The sequence below is a fragment of the Mustela erminea genome, chromosome 2, assembly GCF_009829155.1.
Source record: "Mustela erminea isolate mMusErm1 chromosome 2, mMusErm1.Pri, whole genome shotgun sequence".
Classification (NCBI taxonomy): Eukaryota; Metazoa; Chordata; class Mammalia; order Carnivora; family Mustelidae; genus Mustela; species Mustela erminea.
In genome coordinates this window covers 62,589,930-62,609,467 of record NC_045615.1, presented here as the reverse complement: position 1 = coordinate 62,609,467, position 19,538 = coordinate 62,589,930, and the positions used below count along the sequence as shown (strand labels likewise).

At 37.8% G+C, this 19,538-nt stretch overlaps 1 protein-coding gene across 4 annotated transcripts in view; it reads right to left on the bottom strand.

Annotated features, from left to right (window-relative positions):
- TET2 (tet methylcytosine dioxygenase 2) overlaps window positions 1-13,711 on the bottom strand; it is a 138,490-nt gene extending 124,779 nt beyond the window's left edge. For 2 of the 4 annotated variants that reach the window (XM_032333055.1, XM_032333056.1), the window contains exon 1: window positions 13,374-13,711. The gene's annotated coding sequence lies outside the window, so the exon portion shown is untranslated. The remainder of the gene's footprint in view (window positions 1-13,373) is intronic. The other 2 variants (XM_032333054.1, XM_032333053.1) reach the window with 2 other exon arrangements.
- Window positions 13,712-19,538: the final 5,827 nt, after the last annotated feature.

Here is a 19,538-nt window from a genome sequence, read left to right as displayed (position 1 = left end):
TTCAGTGATTTTGGAAAGCATTTCTATATGTACTAGAAATGGCATATTTTCAAACATGAAACAAATAATGCATGAGGAACAATTTTAAATCATGAGAAAATGATAGCTCTAACTCCAACTGTTTCCATGCACGTATGCAGTAAGGTTACTAGAGATGGTTAAGTTGCCACAATAGCTTCTAAAAGAGGCTGAGTCAGCCTGGTTATGAGACAGAGTGACACTCTTAAGACCTTCATCACCTTCAGTCCTTGGATACTAAAGCCCTTAGTCACTGGTCCCAGTTAAAAGCTACTATTTTAAGTTCAAAGTAGAAAGCTCCTTTCGAGTGGTAACAGCAGGCTCAGTTGGTTAAGCAGCTGCCTTCGGCTCAGGTCATGATCCCAGGGTCCTGGGATCGAGTCCCACATCGGGCTCCTTGCTCGGCAGGGAGCCTGCTTCTCCCTCTGCCTCTGCCTGCCTCTCTGTCTGCCTGTGCTCGCTCGCGCTCTCTCCCTCTGTCTCTGAAAAATAAATAAAATCTTTAAAAAAAAAAAAAAAAATAAAATAACAATGTGGGGGGCTGGGGGAAAGCCTCCTTTATGCATCTACCATGCCCCATCACCGCATCCCCCTCTGTCCCAGTCAAGCATTATTATAATCAGTACTTTCTTCTCCTGCATCAATATTTGTGATCCGGGACGCTAAACAATTAATGAGATACAGACCTCTCCTTCTACCCACATTGTTGCATCACTGGTGTTCAGAATTCTGGAACAGTGTGTGTAAACATTAGAGCCATGTGTGCCTGACCACATGGGAAGGCAACAGGATGGCCAGGAACTCCTATGCAAGAGGGAATACCTGGCACCAATCTTAACATCACCAAGCCAGCTGTTTCAGCTCCTATTTGATTCCTCAGAGATCTTCTAAAAGGACCATCTAAAAGCAGTTGATACAAACGACCTTGAGGATTTTGTGTAACTTCATGATATCTGGAAAGATGCATGACATTAATTATTTTTTTGCTTTATATTCATAAACAGAAACTTTTCCTGTGGTTTGTTTAATCAACCATTTCTGCCAAGAGGACTTAACTCATATTGAGTCCAAAACATATGTGAACAGATGCACACACACTCAAACGCAGCAGTAACTGAAAGGGGATAAACTCAAACTTCATACTGCTTTTTAGCATGTATCTTTCACATTCAGTCTACCATTCTGATATTTTATAATACTAAGACAATGGCCACTAAGTTTCTCTTTATGAAGGGAGTCCACCCATTGAATAAATCAATTTTTATTGCATGCTTGCCACTTTAAGTGAAACTGAAGCACAATCAAATGAAAGTTATATTTAAATCCCTTTCCTAGCAGAAATGCATTAATTTATGGCCTTTATCAAATTCTGAGCACTTCCAGCTTATAATTGCATATAATTTAGAGTCCAACAAAGTTAAGAGAAGAAAATATTTTTGTTCTAATACAGGAGGAGATAATTCTTGTGAAAGCCCACGAATGTTCTGAATTGGCACTGTTCTTAGAAAAGCGGGGAGGGGGGCACCTGGGTGGCTCAGTGGGTTAAGCGTCTGCCTTCGGCTCAGGTCAAGATCCCAGAGTCCTAGGATCGAGTCCCGCATCGAGCCTCCTGCTCAGTGGAGAGCCTCCTTCTTCTTCTCCTTGCCACTCTGCCTACTCGTGCTCTCTCTCTCTCTCTCTCTCTGTGTCAATAAATAAATAAAGTATATATATATGTGTATATATATATATACACAGATACATATGTATATATATATATAAAAAAAGAAAAAGAAAACAATACAGATAAGTAATTTCACACAAACTTTCTCACTATTTAGGCCAAGGGTGACTAAAATGAATATATTATCTTTAGGCCAAAATAATAAAAAAGCAAAAAAAAAAAAAATATAACAAGCAAATGAAAAGAATCTTTTAAAGCCTATAGTCTACTTTTACTATATCTCAATTCAATGTATTAAAACTGTACAAAATATTTTAAATGATAAACACTAAATAAATTATATCTTTTCAAGTCCAGAAGGAACTTTACTCAGCAACAGGGATGAAAAATGCCCATTCTTAGATTTCATTGTGTTGGTTAAATGAGTCACTCTTTTGGCAATTTCCTTCAAATGAGAACAAATTCAGATGTTAAACAGCTAGACTCAATTTCTAAGTCTCATATGTAAATAAATTTGGCAGATAATCTCTAAATGATTTCAGATCTTAACTTCTCTTATACCGAACTGTACTTAAAACAAAATAGTTTTTTGATGCTTGGTTTATCTCTTGGAGAAAAGATCTCTTATTTTTAAAAGTTAAACAAATTCCTTTTGTTTATTGTACTGCATTTCAAAGATTTTAATTTTGCTATTTTTTAAAGAAAGATAGTATAATTACAAAAGAAAACATTCTATGAAAGAAGAGTTCAAACACACCAACTATTGTATTAACTAAGAGTTCTTTTTTTGATGATCTAATTTCAATTATTTGTTTCTATTTTTGGATAACCAATAGTGATATCCATCTAAAATGATCCTTAAATGCAATACAAAAGAAAAAAAAAAAACCCAAACCCTCAAAGTTCACTCATATTTTAAAGATTCCAACCAGTCAGCTTACAACTTACAATGAAAAGGACTGGAAAACATATGCCAGATACACTTTAAATTTGTGTGCTTTAACTTTTGTAAAAACTCGACTTTCTTTTTATTGATATGCATCAATGGAAAACTCTTAGAAGCTATCTGTGAAGGGAAAAGCAATTCCCTAAGTATAGAGACTTTTTTTTTGTTCTTTTAAAATAACCCAAGTCTTGATGTAGAGTTAGAAGTGGAGGAGGGCTAGGGGAGGTGTGATGAAGAAGAAGTGAAGAGGGAGGGAGACAGAAAGGAGAGGGTCAGCGCAGGAAGGAATAAGGAGGACGATCCATTAATCCCTTTCTTGAGTGTTCTGTAGTTTGAGTGTCTAGTACCGCAAGTCAGATTATGAATTCTCTTGCACTTTTAAAAAAAAATTCTCTTGCACTTTTTTTTTTTTTAAAGGCATTACTTAATGAGGCTGAGTGTCAGGCAAGCACACTTTAGTCTCAGTGGCACTGCAGAGTACAAGTAGAACCAAGGTACAATCTGCCCACATTTACCAAAATCACACACACAAAAAAGTTTGGCATAACTGGTTCTGTTTGCTGAAAGAAGAAAAAAAAAAAGATTAGTCCAGTATTAAAGCACTGCCTTTGAGACTGTGGTAGGAAAACTGCATATTGGGCGGATCCTGACCTAGACACCTTGATCTTTGGTTCATGACCCTGTCAGAGCCAGACAAGGGCTCCCTGACTATGAATTAAACTGTTTGATTCCTCCGCCCACAGACACACAAAGCCCGCACTCTCTCAGCTGTTACATAAGAGTCTCTGGAATCCTAGGATGGTGTTTGTAAATAGTGCTGCCATGCTCACGCACGCACTGTACCCACGTGTCAGATGTTGATGTGACCACGTGTAATCAGAAGCCGAGAAAGCGTCAACAAGCTCTGAAGGAAAACCTCCCTTTTCTTTGGCCCTAAAAATGAGCATGTGCCTAACAAGGAACTGACTCTAAGAGGGATTTATTTTCCTTATGTCTTCCTTTCCTTACCCACTCTCCACCACCCCTCCAACAACAAAAAAAATCAATGAGGAAGAACAGGAGAAATGACCAATCCCCATTGCATTCCCTTTCTTCTTTAAGCAGCATCTAACCAGAGGACAGTTCACAATTAACTGCCTTTTCTAATTAAGTTTGGGGCAAATTTTGAAATCTCAACAATGCATTCTGAATGTACTTTCTACCTCCTCTTATCCCAAAACTTCTCCTTTATCTTTGCTCACTTACTTCAGTGTGAACTGAAATATTAAGAGCGGTAGGGTTACACAACTACTAGACAGAGATACTCTAAGTAGACAAGTGGTTTGCAAAGTGACAATTTACATTCAAATAAAATTACAACATGACTCTATCAGCAAAAAGTATCCAATGGCTATGTTTGAGTAAAGAGAAACACAATTTAGTATTTTACCTCTCTCCTTAATTTTCATTCTCATCTACATTCACTGTATCTTTTACAATGGGTTTGTGAACATGAAACAATTAAATCATTTTTTAAAGGGGTTGAATCCTTACAATATTCAAGAAAAATGTCAATATCAAGTTTTTTATACCTAAATATGGAAAGTTTCCTATAACCTTCAGCTTTAAAGCATGACATATTATAGCAATGCAAAAAAACAAAAACAAAAACAAAACCCTGCAAAACTGTCAGTAGTAAATTAAACTAGTGATTTAAAAAACACTCTGATTTCAACGAATTCTCAAGATTTTTTTTAAAGGATTTTAAAACGCTATATTCTATATCTTCTACACACTTGGTAAAAATTTTTTAAATTATATATTAAAATTAGTTGATGTCTATAAAATTTCCTACTTGAAGTAAGAATCACATTTGAGAGCAAACAAGTTTCAATCTAATTTTTAAATCAAATTGAACTTAAATTGAAATTTAATTTTTCAAGTTGAAAATTTAGTTCCCAAAGTTAACCAAATGTCCTTACCAATTCTGATTTTCAGTAGAAACACAATTACAGGTATTAAAAAGGTAAGCCATTAGCAAAATGTCTACTAGTTTTGCTTCCTGAAAGTACGTTTTTCTCCAAGTTATGATATAGTAGACATTCCAAAAATAAGTACAACTTTGTCTTACTTTCAGCTAAATATGTTATAACTTCATAGGAGAGAAAAAAACAACAACAACAACCATTTGGGTGGCTATCTTGAAATAAAGCTAGATTAAATCAAGAGTACAAAGTTTAAAATATATGCTTTCCTGCTAAAATGTACCTGCTTCTCTTTTTACTGAAACAAACAATTTACATGGTTATTTTGATGTTGGAAAATTTGTTCTTCCTTCATGTTTGAAAGTATTCATATAAGGTATTCTTTCTTTTACCAATTCTCTTTGGTACATTAAAATATAAATGTAAGTGAATTAATGTTTTAATAAATGGATTCAGTTTTTAAGATGCTTATCCTAATTTTATGAATGACCAGACACTTTATTTGCAGAAGTGATTTCTTGTTCTGTTATGATGTATGCAGTAAAACAAACAAAAAGCTAATAATCATCCAAACTAATTAGAGGGCGTATAAAAGTAATCCTTTTAATTCAAAAATCATGAGAGGTTATAAAAGAGCTGAGAGAACTTTATAGCCAATGGCAAATATGAAAATTCTGCAACTTCAAAGTAAGAGACTTCAAACAAAAAATGGATAAAGTGCTGAAAGAACAAACAGATTAAAAAATAAATTAATAGGAACAAGGCGGTATGTTCGGGATGGAATCTGGGTGTGGTGTCATTGTATTATTTTCAGATTCTGGCACTTTACTTTAGAAGCGGCACAGCTAATAATTAAAGTATTTTTTAATGGTTGCCCTTGTTTCTTAAAGTAGACAGGGAAGAAAAACAGGAGGAATAACTCAGAGACAGATTATGTTCTATCCTCTGGGTTTCACTAACATTATTTAAGCCTTTCTTCTCTTACATTGGAAGACAAAAAATATACTAATTTGAGGAGAAATACTATAATAAAAATTCATCTTGAAAGGTGGGTGAATAGTTTTCATTACAGAATAATCTGGACATAGAAACTAGTTTAAAACTCTATCAAAAAATCAAGCAACTTGAAAAGACGGGTTTTAGCGATGGCTAATGAGGTATGACAATAGTAATTAAAATTCTCATTACTTTGCAGCATTCATAGAACAAACCAAAACAAATCTCAAAATTGTAAAAGCAGCAAATGAAAATTACCAATACTGTGTATGGCATGCCTTAATGGGAGATCTGCTATGTCCGTGCCTGACCATAGACAATTCTGTTCCCAGAAGACAGCAGTCCATCAGCAAAAATTCACAGCTCTATGTTTTACTTCAGAATATAGAGCATCTTCCATAAAAATCATTTACAAAAAGCAAGGCTAGGGGCACCTGGGTGGCTCAGTGGGTTAAGCCTCTGCCTTTGGCTCAGGTCATGATCTCAGGGTCCTGGGATCGAGCCCCGCAACAGGCTCTCTGCTTGGCAGGGAGCCTGCTTCCTCCTCTCTCTGCCTGCCTCTCTGTCTACTTATGATCTGTCTCTGCCAAAGAAATAAATCAAATCTTAAAAAAAAAAAAAAAAGCAAAGCTAAAAATATAAACAAAATATCTCATCTCATATTTTTAATAAACTTGAAAATTTAAGATTTTTAGAAGTATATTTAAAAAGCAAAGATGGGGGGGGGTGCCTGAGTGGCTCAGTCCTTAAGCGTCTGCCTTCGGCCTCAGGTCATGATCCCCAGGGTCTTGGAATTGAGCCCCATGAGCCCTGCATCTGGCTCCCTGCTTCTCCCTCTTCTACTCCCCCTATTTGTGTTCTCTTGCTGTGTCTCTCTCTTGACAAATAAATAAATAAAAATCTTAAAAGGATAAATAAAAGGCAAAGATGGAAGAGCACACTGGAACCCAGTGAACAACTTTTGAATATTATGGCGATACTACCATAAAAACCTATTTTGAATTGAGGTAGTTCACAAACTATTAAGAGAAACAAGAGAGGGTAAAAACAAGGAAGCTATGCATTTTTCCTGTATGGAGGACCAGACCTATATTCTACCTTACTGCTTTCTATAACAAATGCTCCATCAGCTTGACTGGATAAAGATTCTAATGTGAATGTCATTACAAACCTACAGGTAAGTCCTAAAATCATATTCTTAAAAAGTGGAATTTCTGGTCACTTCTATAGTTTTTCCTTGAAAAAATAAAGATTACAGCAATTATACGAAGCCAAGGCCATTTCCTTATTGAGTACAATAACATGTATACATTATTATAGCTGAAAGCTTGCAGATCATTGAATTTCCCCCACCCTTGTTATAGTCATAGTTCCAAACTATGGAATCCAATTGGCACCAATTCAACATTCTCATCAGAATAAAAAGGGAGAGAAGCATTGCTCAACAAGAAGAATGTCTGGTATCTAGAATTACATTAAGTTAGAAATTAAAATAAAACCAACCCCAAGTAATTCATCCTGTGTATCTAAAGCTAAAAATCCTAATTTCATAGGGACGTATCATAAAAAACTCACTGGTGCCATGTTTCTAGAAAGGTATGCATAGTCCCTTACAATTCAATTCAAACAGCACTCTATATTTCTTTGCATGAGACATGAATTACTTTCCGAATGCCAAATACCTTGTCAGTTGTATGCATTTTTTATAACTTTATTTAGGATATAATTCACATATAATAAAAAAAAATTCACCTTCTTGAAGTATACAATTGGATACTTTTTTAGAGCTGTGCAAACATTGCTAACTACAGAACATTTTTAGGCTCCAAAAGAGACCCCATATCTATTAACACTCTGTCCCCCTTCTTCTCTCTCCATCCCCCACCAGCCCCCAGCAATAAGTAATTTACTCTCTGCCTTTTTAGATTTGCCTATTCTGGGGAGTTCATGTAAATGAAATACTATCATATGTGACCTTTTGTTATTTACTTCTTTCCAAGTTCATCTATGATGCAGCAAGGATCAGTCCTACATTCCTCTTTGTTGCTGAATAATATTCCATTGTATGGATATACCATAGTTCATACACTTATGAGTTGATAGACACTGGGGTTGTTCCAATTTTGGGACAATTATAAATAACATGCTATGAATATTTGGGTACCATTTATATGTCGACAATTGCGTGAACCGTAAGTCTCCTCTTAGTACTTACCCTACATTCTCTGCACTACAGCTTTACTTTTTTATTAATAGTAATGAGGCAGCAGTGGTTAAAGGGCTGGGATCTAGAGACAGACTGCCTAATTCAATACTTAGCCAAACCATGTACTGGCTGTATGAATTTGGTTATTCAACCTCATTTTGCTTCCGTTAGCTTACCTGAGATGAGGATAATACCTATCTCTAGAGTCATGAAGAGAATTGAATGACCTAAGTTACAATGTAGTAAGCTATTAAAACAACTGAAAATATTTTGAACGCTAAGGTCATTTTATGCAAAAACACTTTTAAGTAAACAAAAACCTATATTCTGATGCAAATTTTGATAAGGAATGGCAGTACAATCATATGACTGATGAAGGAGAACTGAGTTAAACTTTACTCCTTTCAGAAAAAAAGATTTAAAGATATCTGATAAGGTAATAAAATGGTATGGACCTGAATATATAGTACACAAATGTACAAGTCGAACTGGAGGTATCCGAGTAAGACTGGTAGACTATATCCATGTCAGTATCCTGGTTGTGATATTATAATTTTGCCAAAAATTATCAGTGGATGAAATCGGGCAAAAGGTACATGCCCAGTTATTATTATTTCATCTGAATCTATAAATATCTTAAAAGAAATTTCAATAAAAAATAAGTGATGTCTGTGTAAATTTACTAAAGATTCTTAAGCTGTATGTTTACAGTGGATGGCTTGTAGAAGTTACATGTAAGGAAAAACCACCGTCATTACTACCATCATCACCAGTACTGAGATTACATTATATATTTTCTAATTTAATGACATTATTTTTTTCCAGTTCTAGGTCACTCATTATTTTTTCTCAGCTTTTGAGACACAACTGACATTTAACATTATGTAAGTTTAACATGTACAACGTAATGATTTGATACATGTATATACTGGGAAGTGACTACCACAATAAGTCAGTTATATCCATCACTTCACATACTTACAAAGTTTGCATGTGTGTGGTGGGAACTTTGAAGATATACTCTTGGCAACTTTCAAATATACAACACAGTATTGTTAATGATAGTCACTGAGCTACACATCACATTCCAGAACTTATAACTCATAACTGGAAGCTAGTACTCCCTTCATTACATATTGACTGAGTAGAACACCCTAGGTTATACTATGGAATAAAGAGATGTAGAAATCGGTGCCTCTCTTCCAAGACATATATTCAATTTTAAAAAAATAGTATTTTTAGTGAAGCAACCAGTTCATTTTATGTCCTAACCTGTCCTCCAAAAACACTTCACCCTAATTTATTCATCTCTTAATTTTGAATCTCAGATTATTTGGCGCTTGATTTCAAGCCAGTCTGAGTAACAGCCCTGAGTAAATATAAAATATTGAGTTCCAAATTCTTAAAACTTCAGGTATGTAGACATTATCATTGAGTTTGTTTTTACAAAAAATATTGAAAATTTACCTACTATCTATTTCTACTTCTTGAATCCTGGCACATTTAACCACATTTCATGACAAGTGGAGTAAGCATAAATCAAAGCTGATAGAATTTACTATTTTGGAAAGGACAACCAAAATCTATTTCATTGGGAAAAGATTATGTATCTTTCTTAAGTTAGGGATTTTCTGTGATGTACAATCGAGGATCAGAATAATGCTGGAAACAGATACTTAAGACTCTTTGGCTTGCAGTCACAGTGATTCAAGGGCTCTCACTTTACCCTCTCCTCTTGTGGAACTCTTCTTTCCCACTGTGTACCAATGCATATATATTTAGTACTATACACCAAGGTATACAGATATACTATATAACCTCCTTAAATAATGTCACAGTTATTGCCTGAGTTTTGGCAGTGCATCAAAATAGAAACTAGAGATCTAGACCAAGTAAATACTGTATATTTGGCAAAATCATTTGTGGTTGTGTTCTTTAGCACTATTTCCAAGATAACCACCAGTTCTACTTGGCAAACTGACTCTCCCACAGTTAAGGCTCCAATTGTAAAGTTGGCTTGTAAAATATTTTCCTGCTACTGGCTTTGGTGCCATTACTATGCTTAAGAACTAGTGTGCAATGGTGGCATAATAGTTGAGGAAAATGTTATTTTGATGAACCAACACTGACAGCTGCTCCAAAGTTTTAACTTGTCTATATGCTTGTTCATAAAACAAAGAAGGCTCCTGCCAGTAATTTGAGATGGCTAGGTAAGATTATTAAATTCTATTAAGCAACAACAACTGAACTTATTGAAGAAGGAATTACAGTACAAAAAAGCAGGTTTAATCGAAGTATTACATATTCTAACATGTCAAACATCCATAGCTTTTGATGACATTTAAAGATAATTTCAAAGAATTCATAAGAATTTACCAACTTGGATCTGGGACATAATGGAAAAGAGGGTTTCTGCCAGGTGTGTCTGTGAATTATAAGAAAGGTTTCTTACTGAGATCAGCAAATAAGGAAATACATTTGAGTAGTGACATTGGCTTACAACATTGTGTGTGGGTGGAGCCTTGGAGGAATTGATAGAGAAATTATAACTTCAGCAAGTGAAACCAAAACATTAACTCCAGTTTTTGTTACCTAATACAAGTCCAGTGCCTAAACAGGACTTTGGAAGTCTCTCATAAATAACTCCTTGGCAGGTGCATTTCACTTGTTCTGAAAGTGATGTTGGCCTGCCAATGTCTACCTTCATGTGTCACTGCATCAAAATCATACCAATGCCCTTGACTCCTTGCATGGACCAGCATAATGCCAGATATAATTAAAGCCATAGTTAGTAAATCTGTGAATTTAAACAAAACAAGGAACTCTCTTCATTCCAAGTTAACTTCTCTTTAACTATTAGTTCAATAAGAAAATAAGCAAAATAATATTGCAGTTTAAGAAGATCTATCTTGTTATTATCTACTATCACTTCCATAAAATCCAATTGCTCAAGACTGTTCTATCCCATGAAATTCTGAGAACATCCTGGTGATACTACAAGACATATAATAAATGAAGAATGGACACTGTGTCTGCTATGGCCAACTATTCTATATTAATCCAAATAATTTCTTTTATAATAAAGGATAAAGTGGTACTTATGTTGAAATTGGTGAATAATGTGCATCTCCTCCTTATAATCATTAAAGCCCCTAAAATAGTAACAGCTATTTTCAGCATACAAATAGGATACATAAAATTACAGACTCTAAATTTGATAGGGAAGAACAAGTCATCATGGTCACAATAAATATTATTAACCAGTGCAGGTATTCTTATTTACTAATATGAATGGAAAATACTACATCTATAATTAGTTTAATAATTTGAAGAAAGCATAAACCACAACATTTGAAAAGTCCCAAAAAAGCAGTTACATATTAGTCTGTTAGCAAAAGGAATTGTTTAACTCTGAATTACTGCAATTAATCATAGTTTTCTCTACGACTAGTAAGCATTTATGCTAAACTCCTATTTTCCTTATTATTTTAGGACAAATAAGAACTAACCAAACAAGCTGTTTCTACACCACATCAGTAATATTACTCCCTTGTACTCATGTGAAATAACCATCAGTATCAACAATTAATTACTTTTTCAGAGATCAAAATATAAAGAGTTACAAAGTGAACTACTGAGGACGAATGGTTTTGGAAATCTGATTTACGGAGTAATGTCCATTATTGTGCTCTTCCTTCTACCCATCTTTTAATCATATACATGCTTTCTAAACTTAAGTTTGACTTTTTAGTCCTTTCCTAACAGTTCTCTGCTTAATAACATTAAAAAAACCCCAACGTTGTGTTGAAATTTATATTCTTCCTCAAACTTATAATCAGACATGCATACAAACATGTAAAAGAATATAATTCTCCTCCAGCATTTCAACTTTCCATTAAAATGCAAATATAATTATTTCATTAACCAGGCAACAATACCCACAGTCTTAAACCAAAGCAAAGCAAAGCAAAGCAAAGCAACATCTTTTCTCTTTACATCCCAACTTTTCCTAAGAAACAATCTTCCTCTCATGCTGGATCATTTGTTGATGAATATTTTTTTATTTGGATTTGCCATTATTATTCCTTACTGGAGAGGTGAAAGCACATTATCAGACTTCAGATTTTAAATTCGTGGATGTAACTTATTCCCTACACAAGAAGATGTAAAAAAATATTTCAGTAAACTTTCAGCAAACAACTGGAAAATAACCCTTCTTTCAATTCCTAAACACTAGATGAAGGGGGGGGGGGGAATCACTCAATGCAATTAAAAGTCTGTCATGAAGGCAATAGCCAGTAAATAACACTTATATTTCATATTCGACCTTCCCAGGAGTCTACCCAGGCCATACTTTATTGTGTCATAGGTAGAAAACTCTCCATAGAAACTCAGCTTAATAACACGAGACAAGCAGCCCCAGCGAAAAGATTCGGCAAGACTGGAGAGGGAGGAAGGGGGGGGGGAGAGAGAGAGAGAGAGTGTGTGTGTGTGTGTGTAGAAGGAGGAAAAAAAGAGACACGGAAAGAAAGGCAGATAAATAAAAGACGAAAAGCGAGCAACCAAGCCGGGAGAAAAATGGGGATGGGACTGTTAGAAATTGGCTCCCTACTTCTCCGCTTCTTTGCTGGGACTGGGTTTCATTTCTTTCGGCGCCCCTGACCTTGCAGTCTTCCAACTCTCAACTCTGCCCCCCTCCTCCCGCCCGCCCGCCCCCTCCCCCCCGGCCTGCGCCTGCCTTTGTGTCTGCCTGTCACTTACCGGGGAACCAAACGAAGCTGATTCGGGAGAAGCACAAAGCCAGGGCACAGATTTGCCCACAAATTCTCTTACACCCACTCCGCAGACTGGCAGGCACAGCCCATCGCAGAGCTGATGTACCTTGAGAAAAGTGGGATCTGGTCTTGTTGGGGGGACCAGAGAAACTATTCTCTCTCACTCAGCACCACTAGCAAAACGCGCGGACTTGGGGGGGACCCCCAAACCCCACTTAGTGTACTACAGTTCTACTCCCCGTGACATTCGCTTAGTTCGCCCCCCCAAAAGCGGACACCGGGCTAGAGAGGGGCGGACGCGAACGCAAACCCAGACCCAGACCCTACCACAGATAAAAGGGTCGAAAACACTCCGTCAGAGTTCTTTCCGGGGTGGGCTAGGTGAAACGAGAGACTGGTCTGACTTACAAGAAGGAAAGGGGGTCGGGAAGGATTCAAGGGAAAAGTAGTGACCCCCAAAGCTGAACTATTTGAGAAAGGAAAGCAAAGAAAAATCACTTTTCCTGAGGATAAAAGGCCGGGAAACCGGCTGGTCGGAGTCACAAAGGTAAGTTTTCTGGGTGAGGAGAGGAGCATTAGCAGGAGAGAGGAGGGAACACAGAACTACAGGTTTAAAGGGGGGGGAAATTAAAACTATATTTGTCAGCCATGTTGAAGAGGCTCCAGTAATTTGTGAAGCTTCCCTCTTCCCTCTTGGTATTTGCGGGTGACACTGCAGGGTTTGCTCCCCCGTCCCTGGAAGCCCGAGAGAAAGCAAGGGGGAGAGGAAAGGGAGAGTTTCGCGGCATAAGAGAAGCGCTCTGACCTCGTTCTCGTCCCTCAGCCTTGCAGCAATCCAGCAGTTGCAGTCGGGTCTCCTTTCTAACAAATCCTAAAGGGCAGCCATCTTGCTTCCTTCTGCTTCTCTACGAAAGCAGCCTAGCCTCCGCATCAATATTCATAAGGCAGTTTGACGTCTGTTCTCATCACTCGGCGGGGCCGGCGTCTCGGGGCGGCCTCGCCGAGGGGGCGGACGTGACTCGCATGCGAGCCGGGCCTGGGCGCGCGGCGCTCGCGAGGAGGCGGCGGCGGCCGCCCGAGCTCTCGCTGCAGCCGCTGCTGCTGCCGGCTCTCCTCCTCCGCCCGGCCTCCTCCTCCTCCGCCCGGCTCGCCTCCTCCTCCACTGGCCTCCTCCTCCTCCTCCTCCTCCGCCCCGGCCTCCGTCGCCACCCTGGGGCCCTCAGCCCCGGCTCCCAGGGAATCAGCCCCCCGCCCGGGGCTTCCTGCACAAAGGCCGGCGGCACCTGGGGGCCCGTACAATGGGGTGCGCAGTCGAGGCCGGGGCTGCCCTGGCGCCCTGCGGTGGAGCCTGGGGAGCTGTGCGCCGGGATGAGCACGGGGCGGGGGCGAGCGCAGGGGAGGGTCCAGCCCCCGGGCGCAGCAGCCAGACTCGGGGCACCCCGGAACCCCTCGGACGGGTAGCCAGCCGGATGAAGGCACCCGGCAGGCTCGCAGCGGGGAGGTGGCGTGGGCGCCTGGCACAAGGATGGAGACCCTAGATTAACCTTTTAAACTTTTTGTTAGTGCAGCACTCCATCACCCACTTGGAGGTATGTGCGCGCCCCTCACCCCTACGCGCTGCCACCTCGCACTAGTCTGCACTCCCGCCTCCTTGCACGTATCTCCGCACACGCCACGCGCGCACCCACGTCCGCGCGCGAAGGCCAGCACCTCCAGCCCAGTAGGTAGGTGCATCCTCTACCTGCCTGGCCCCCGCGTTGGCATCTTCTACATCGTCGCTTTAATCTCCCTCTACAGAAGCGCTCCCCAGTTTCGTCAAGGGCATGCCCTTAGTGCTTTAGGGGCCTGTAGTTTTAAAGACTCGACAAATTAGGGAATTGACCGAGTCCTGCTTCACCCCGCCCCGGCCCACCTTCTGTTTACTTTTGCCACGTGGGCTGGGAAGTAGAGGGAGTCTTACACATCCAAGATGAATTTCTCACCAGTGGCTCTGCTTCTCGCTCAACTCGGTTGTAAGAAATACACCTGCGCTTTCAAATGCCCACGTTTTCTCCAGTAAGAGCCTCTATTTTGGAAAAAATTTTCTACCCGTACGCATAATTAAGTAATGAAGTAATCGACCCACAAAGAACTAAATTCTGAGTGATGGACATTGGGTATTTCCTGACGTTCCGAATTCTATGCCTACGTCCTTCCATTGACAGATTGTCTTTCCTATTGCCGACTAACTTTAATTCTCCTTTTAACGCCCCCTTTCTGATCATAAAATTTTTATTTGAAGTTAATCAAGAACAAAGTTCATATGAATCATTACATCAGTAGATGTTAAGATTCGCCCTCTACAAGAAATTTTCCCATATTCACATCTTTTAAATAGATATTTCGGGCACTTTGATAGGATCACTGCGTTGTGATCACAATACTTTTAAGTCAACGCAAGTTATTTTATAGAGCTTCTTTTCTTTTCTTTTCCTTTTGTGTGTGTGTGTGTGTGTGTGTGTGTGTGTGTGGGAGTAATCGCTTTAGAGGTGGAACTTTTTCCTAATTTTATGAAATTGGAAAAGAGTTAAAAAGGGAACTCTTTCTATGTGTCGTGTTGTTACTAAGAAGAACGTTTAGAGTGTGTTCTAATGATACATTGTATATTCCATTCTGAGGCAGAGTTCATTCAGGTTTCTCATGTTGCAAAGGCCAAGCAAAATCATTCATTTTTCCTTAAGCATTTCATGTGACATTGAATTTCTGTCTTTTCCAGTTGTACAATAATGTGTCATTGAGTTCTTGGCAATTGTTAGTGGACTTTAAGCTGTTTGGGAGGTCCCTTCTAATTTTTTTTTTTTTTTTGGTCCAGTCCAGAAAGTAAAGTTTTCCAAAGACTACAACATGTATTTATGCAGTACACAGTACAGCAGAATTGTTGAAAGCATGGGCTTTGGAGTTAGATATGATTGCATCCTGACTCCATCCCTTACTAAGTGTGTGGCCTTGAGCATGTTACCTAACTCTGTGTATCAGTCTCCTCATGTGTTAAACACCCTTTGAAACAAAAGGGTTGTTGTGAGGATTCAATAGGGCGCTAGGTAAATGTCCAGATAGTTATTACTATTGCCAATAATAAACCATCTGCGTCCAGAAGTTTCTCTTGATTAACTAGAAATACATAAGTGATTATATGCCTTCTAATATTGAATAATGTGTGGCAATTATTTTATTCATATGTATTTGATATAAATATCTGCATGTTCCCTTAGTTGTTTGTATTACAATTGGGAAAATGATCTTTAAGGTCACCCCCTTCTCATTTCATCTTCTAAACCTCTCCCTCTGTTGTAACAGGTGGTTCTTGTCTATCTGGAATCATACTTGGCTTGCAGTTGGTTTTGTAATAGGCCCTGGACCTTTTCTTGCCAACTTATTTCTGTGTACCCTCACCCCACCCTTAACTACTGCAACATTCGTGAATTTAAAAGAACATACATTAATTCCTCTTAGCTATTGTGACTTTTCAATAGCAAAAGGAAATAAAATTCTGAAGATCTCCAACTAAAATATGTTAATGAGATTTTATATTGTTGATTAAAAAATTCTTGCTTGGTTGCTACTTCTGGGAAAGAAAAGTTTTGTGCACACAACCAGTTATTTACTGGACAGTAGTGCATATTTGCATGTGTAATTCAGAACTAGCTTTAATTAACTGTGTGCCTTCTTGAGATTCTTCCTATAGGTGTGGATAATCTATTTTTAAAAGGTAATTTGTTGTTTTAACACCAGTCAATTGTTATCAAATTCCTTACTATTTTTTTCTCAAAATAGAAATAGCACTGCATCCACAGGGAAAAATTCTTGCTTCCTTATGAGAGAAAAAAAAAAAAACAAAAACTAATAGAACAAGTTCCACAACATGCACTTTGCATTAGAAAATTGACTTGATTGGCCTGGGCACCTGCTGTCTAACTCAGTTGCTCAGTCTCTAAGCCTCTTAGGGTGGAGGCAGCTTCCTGACTGCTGGGTACATTAAAGAGCTGACAACAGCAGCTTGCTTTACAATGCAAATTTCTTACAGTGTACTAACCAAACCAAACCAAACCAAAAACAACTACAAAAAAGGTGCATTCTTAATTTCCTCTCTACCTGCAAAATAGGAAATTTCCTTTAAGGACCTGATATTTTCTTTAACAGAGAGAAATTGTTGTGATATGTATTCAATGCTTTGGAAGAATTATAGTGGTTCAACAAAAACATTAAGTCATGGCCTGTTGTTTCCCATCTCCAAAAACATATTTCTGAAATATGACATGATAAAGATTCTCTGCATGCTTGAAAGACAATTCACCTTCAAACAGCACAGCAGTCATTGCTGTGAAGAGACTTTCTTGTTTCTCTTGTCTGGTGACATTACCGCATACCCTACCAAGGTATATGTTTAACACAGGTAGAACACAAATATTAAAAGTTTCTGATAAATGAGACATTTAGACATAACACTAACTTATTGATATAAGTGTTATTATTAACAAAACCCATTATTGTCTAAAGCCAGGGACCATAATATAATAATACATAGATCAAAATATAATAATAAAAAGTCTATTTTATTAACATGATTTCTATTTTTTTCTGACCTTATTTCATATGGCTAATTTCTCTTTCTCCAATTTGGAAATTTCTAAGGAACAGATACAAATGCTATAATCCTAAATTACTCGAGTCAGGTGCTAGCCAATGTGTATACTGATATAACAGGTACCAAGCAAAATGTCAGATAAAACTCAAAACTCTAATCCTGTTCCAGTATTGCTAAAGGCATGGAAAAAAGAATAGCAGGATCATTAGTGGGATAAACACCACAGAAATGTTTTCAGAAGTATTGCAAATATATTGTTAATATCAATCTCTTTTCTCCTCATAAATTCTGATTTCACAATCTAATAACTACTTCTTAAAAATTTTCATCCAGGAGCACCAGGGTGGCTCAGTGGGTTAAGCCTCTGCCTTCAGCTCAGGTCATGATCTCAGGGTCCTGGGATCGAGCCCCACATTGGGCTCTCTGCTCAGCAGGGGGTCTGATTCTCCCTTCTCTCTGCCTGCCTCTCTGTCTACTTGTGATCTCTCTCCCTGTCAAATAAATAAAAATTAAAAAAAAAATTAAAAACAAATTTCATCCAAATTTGGTAACTCAATAGCTCTACTTTTTTGAGAGAATAATCTTTCAACTTTAATGATGAACTTCAATAATGAATAAGTTTTAACTATCGGTAATTACCCTAACAACACCCTTTGTATTTATATATGATTTTACAGATTTCAAAGCATTTTGTACACTATTGGTTTCTTTGGTAAAGTTGTACTATTATGTTTAATATTCAAATCATATGCCATATTCAAATTGGTATTGAATTTAATTCCTATCTTATAAATATGAAAAATGAGTTTAAGTGACTTTCTCAAGATCAGACAGCCTGTTCATAGAGGAATAAGCACCTCACCAACTCAAGCTTTGTGAATTCAAGTTCAGGCCTTACTCGTTACACCAAAACTAGCCTTCTATCTTTTCCTGTTCAACTTCCTCTAAATTGTTCTTACTATTAATAGTACTGACTGATAGAGGAATCCTCCCTTCAAAACTCACAATAATTTTCCATTATTTTTTGTTACTTAGGGGAAAAAAATCTCAGCATTTATATTTACTCATTTTTAATACTCCAAAGGTAACGCCATCGGCTAAATACTGGCCATGCACCAAGCATGTGGATCATTGTTTTACATTTATTATCACTTAATTTAATGCTTATTAAAACCAAATAAGGTAGGTATCATTTTATTGTGAAGGAAGGATTGAGTAATTTGGTTGAGATTAGGTATTAAAGGGGCTGGAACCAAGGTATAAATCTAGGTTCGTCTGGGTCTAAAGCTCATGTCCTTGCAAACTACACTGTACTGTCTCCCCATTTTAACTCATAGATACCGATATTTACACCATAAGTTATTCACACAGTAGTTTTTAGCAATAACATCAGTATTCCCCATCTCTATATATTTAAATCTCACTTGTCTAAAGCTCTACTCAGGCTTTTCTCATCATTTACTCTCTCCTCTGTTTCTTTAGTTTCCATTTCATGTTAGGAAGTTGGCATGCTTGAACTCTTAGAATGGTGATTACATTTGTGTGATAAAAGTGATGGCACAGTCTTGTCCTCCTCATCCCCCCAACACCACTTTAACATATATCTTACCTCACTAACAAATTGGAAAGATAAGTTCTGCTATCTGCTTTTAATATTGGTGTGGTAAAAAGGAATTGCATCCTTGATCTGCTCCTGACTTCCTGGAATGACTTTGAATTCATTCCCGCCAAACAGGAAAGCTGGCAGGTGGAAAGAGCGCCACCTACTGAAATTGTTGCTAAGACATGGGTCTTTGGGGATAAAATATTCAGCATGCGATAGCTAGCACCGAATCTTTCCATTGGGAAAATGAATCAGAATCACCTATGAAGCACTTGAAAAATATGCATAAATAGTTTCCACTCTTCTATTCCCAGAGTCTTTTGGAGATTCTGATTAATGAGGTCTGGTATGGGGAGGAGGTACCAGTATTTTTTAAAAAGATTCATGGCCAATCAGATGTACAATTCTGTTTAAAAATCACTGATGTAGCTTAATATGTAAATATTAATAGTAATAGGCATACCAATGTCATTTATTGAGTGTCCCATGACAAAGAGCAAATAGTGTGTATCCCTCTACAGTTTGGTGGAAACCTCATACCCTTGCAAAGACCCAGCAAAGCTGCCTGTGACTCTCATTGTGTATTTCAGGTTGAATTCATGTAAGTTCTCCTGTGACAGGTAAAAGATAAATCTTCTTTGAGAAAAATATAAATAATTAGCAGCCAAAGAATGACCCAGATTATCAGTAGTGAAAAAGAAAGATCAGGGAAAATATAAGTGATAGTATTGATACCTTGATAC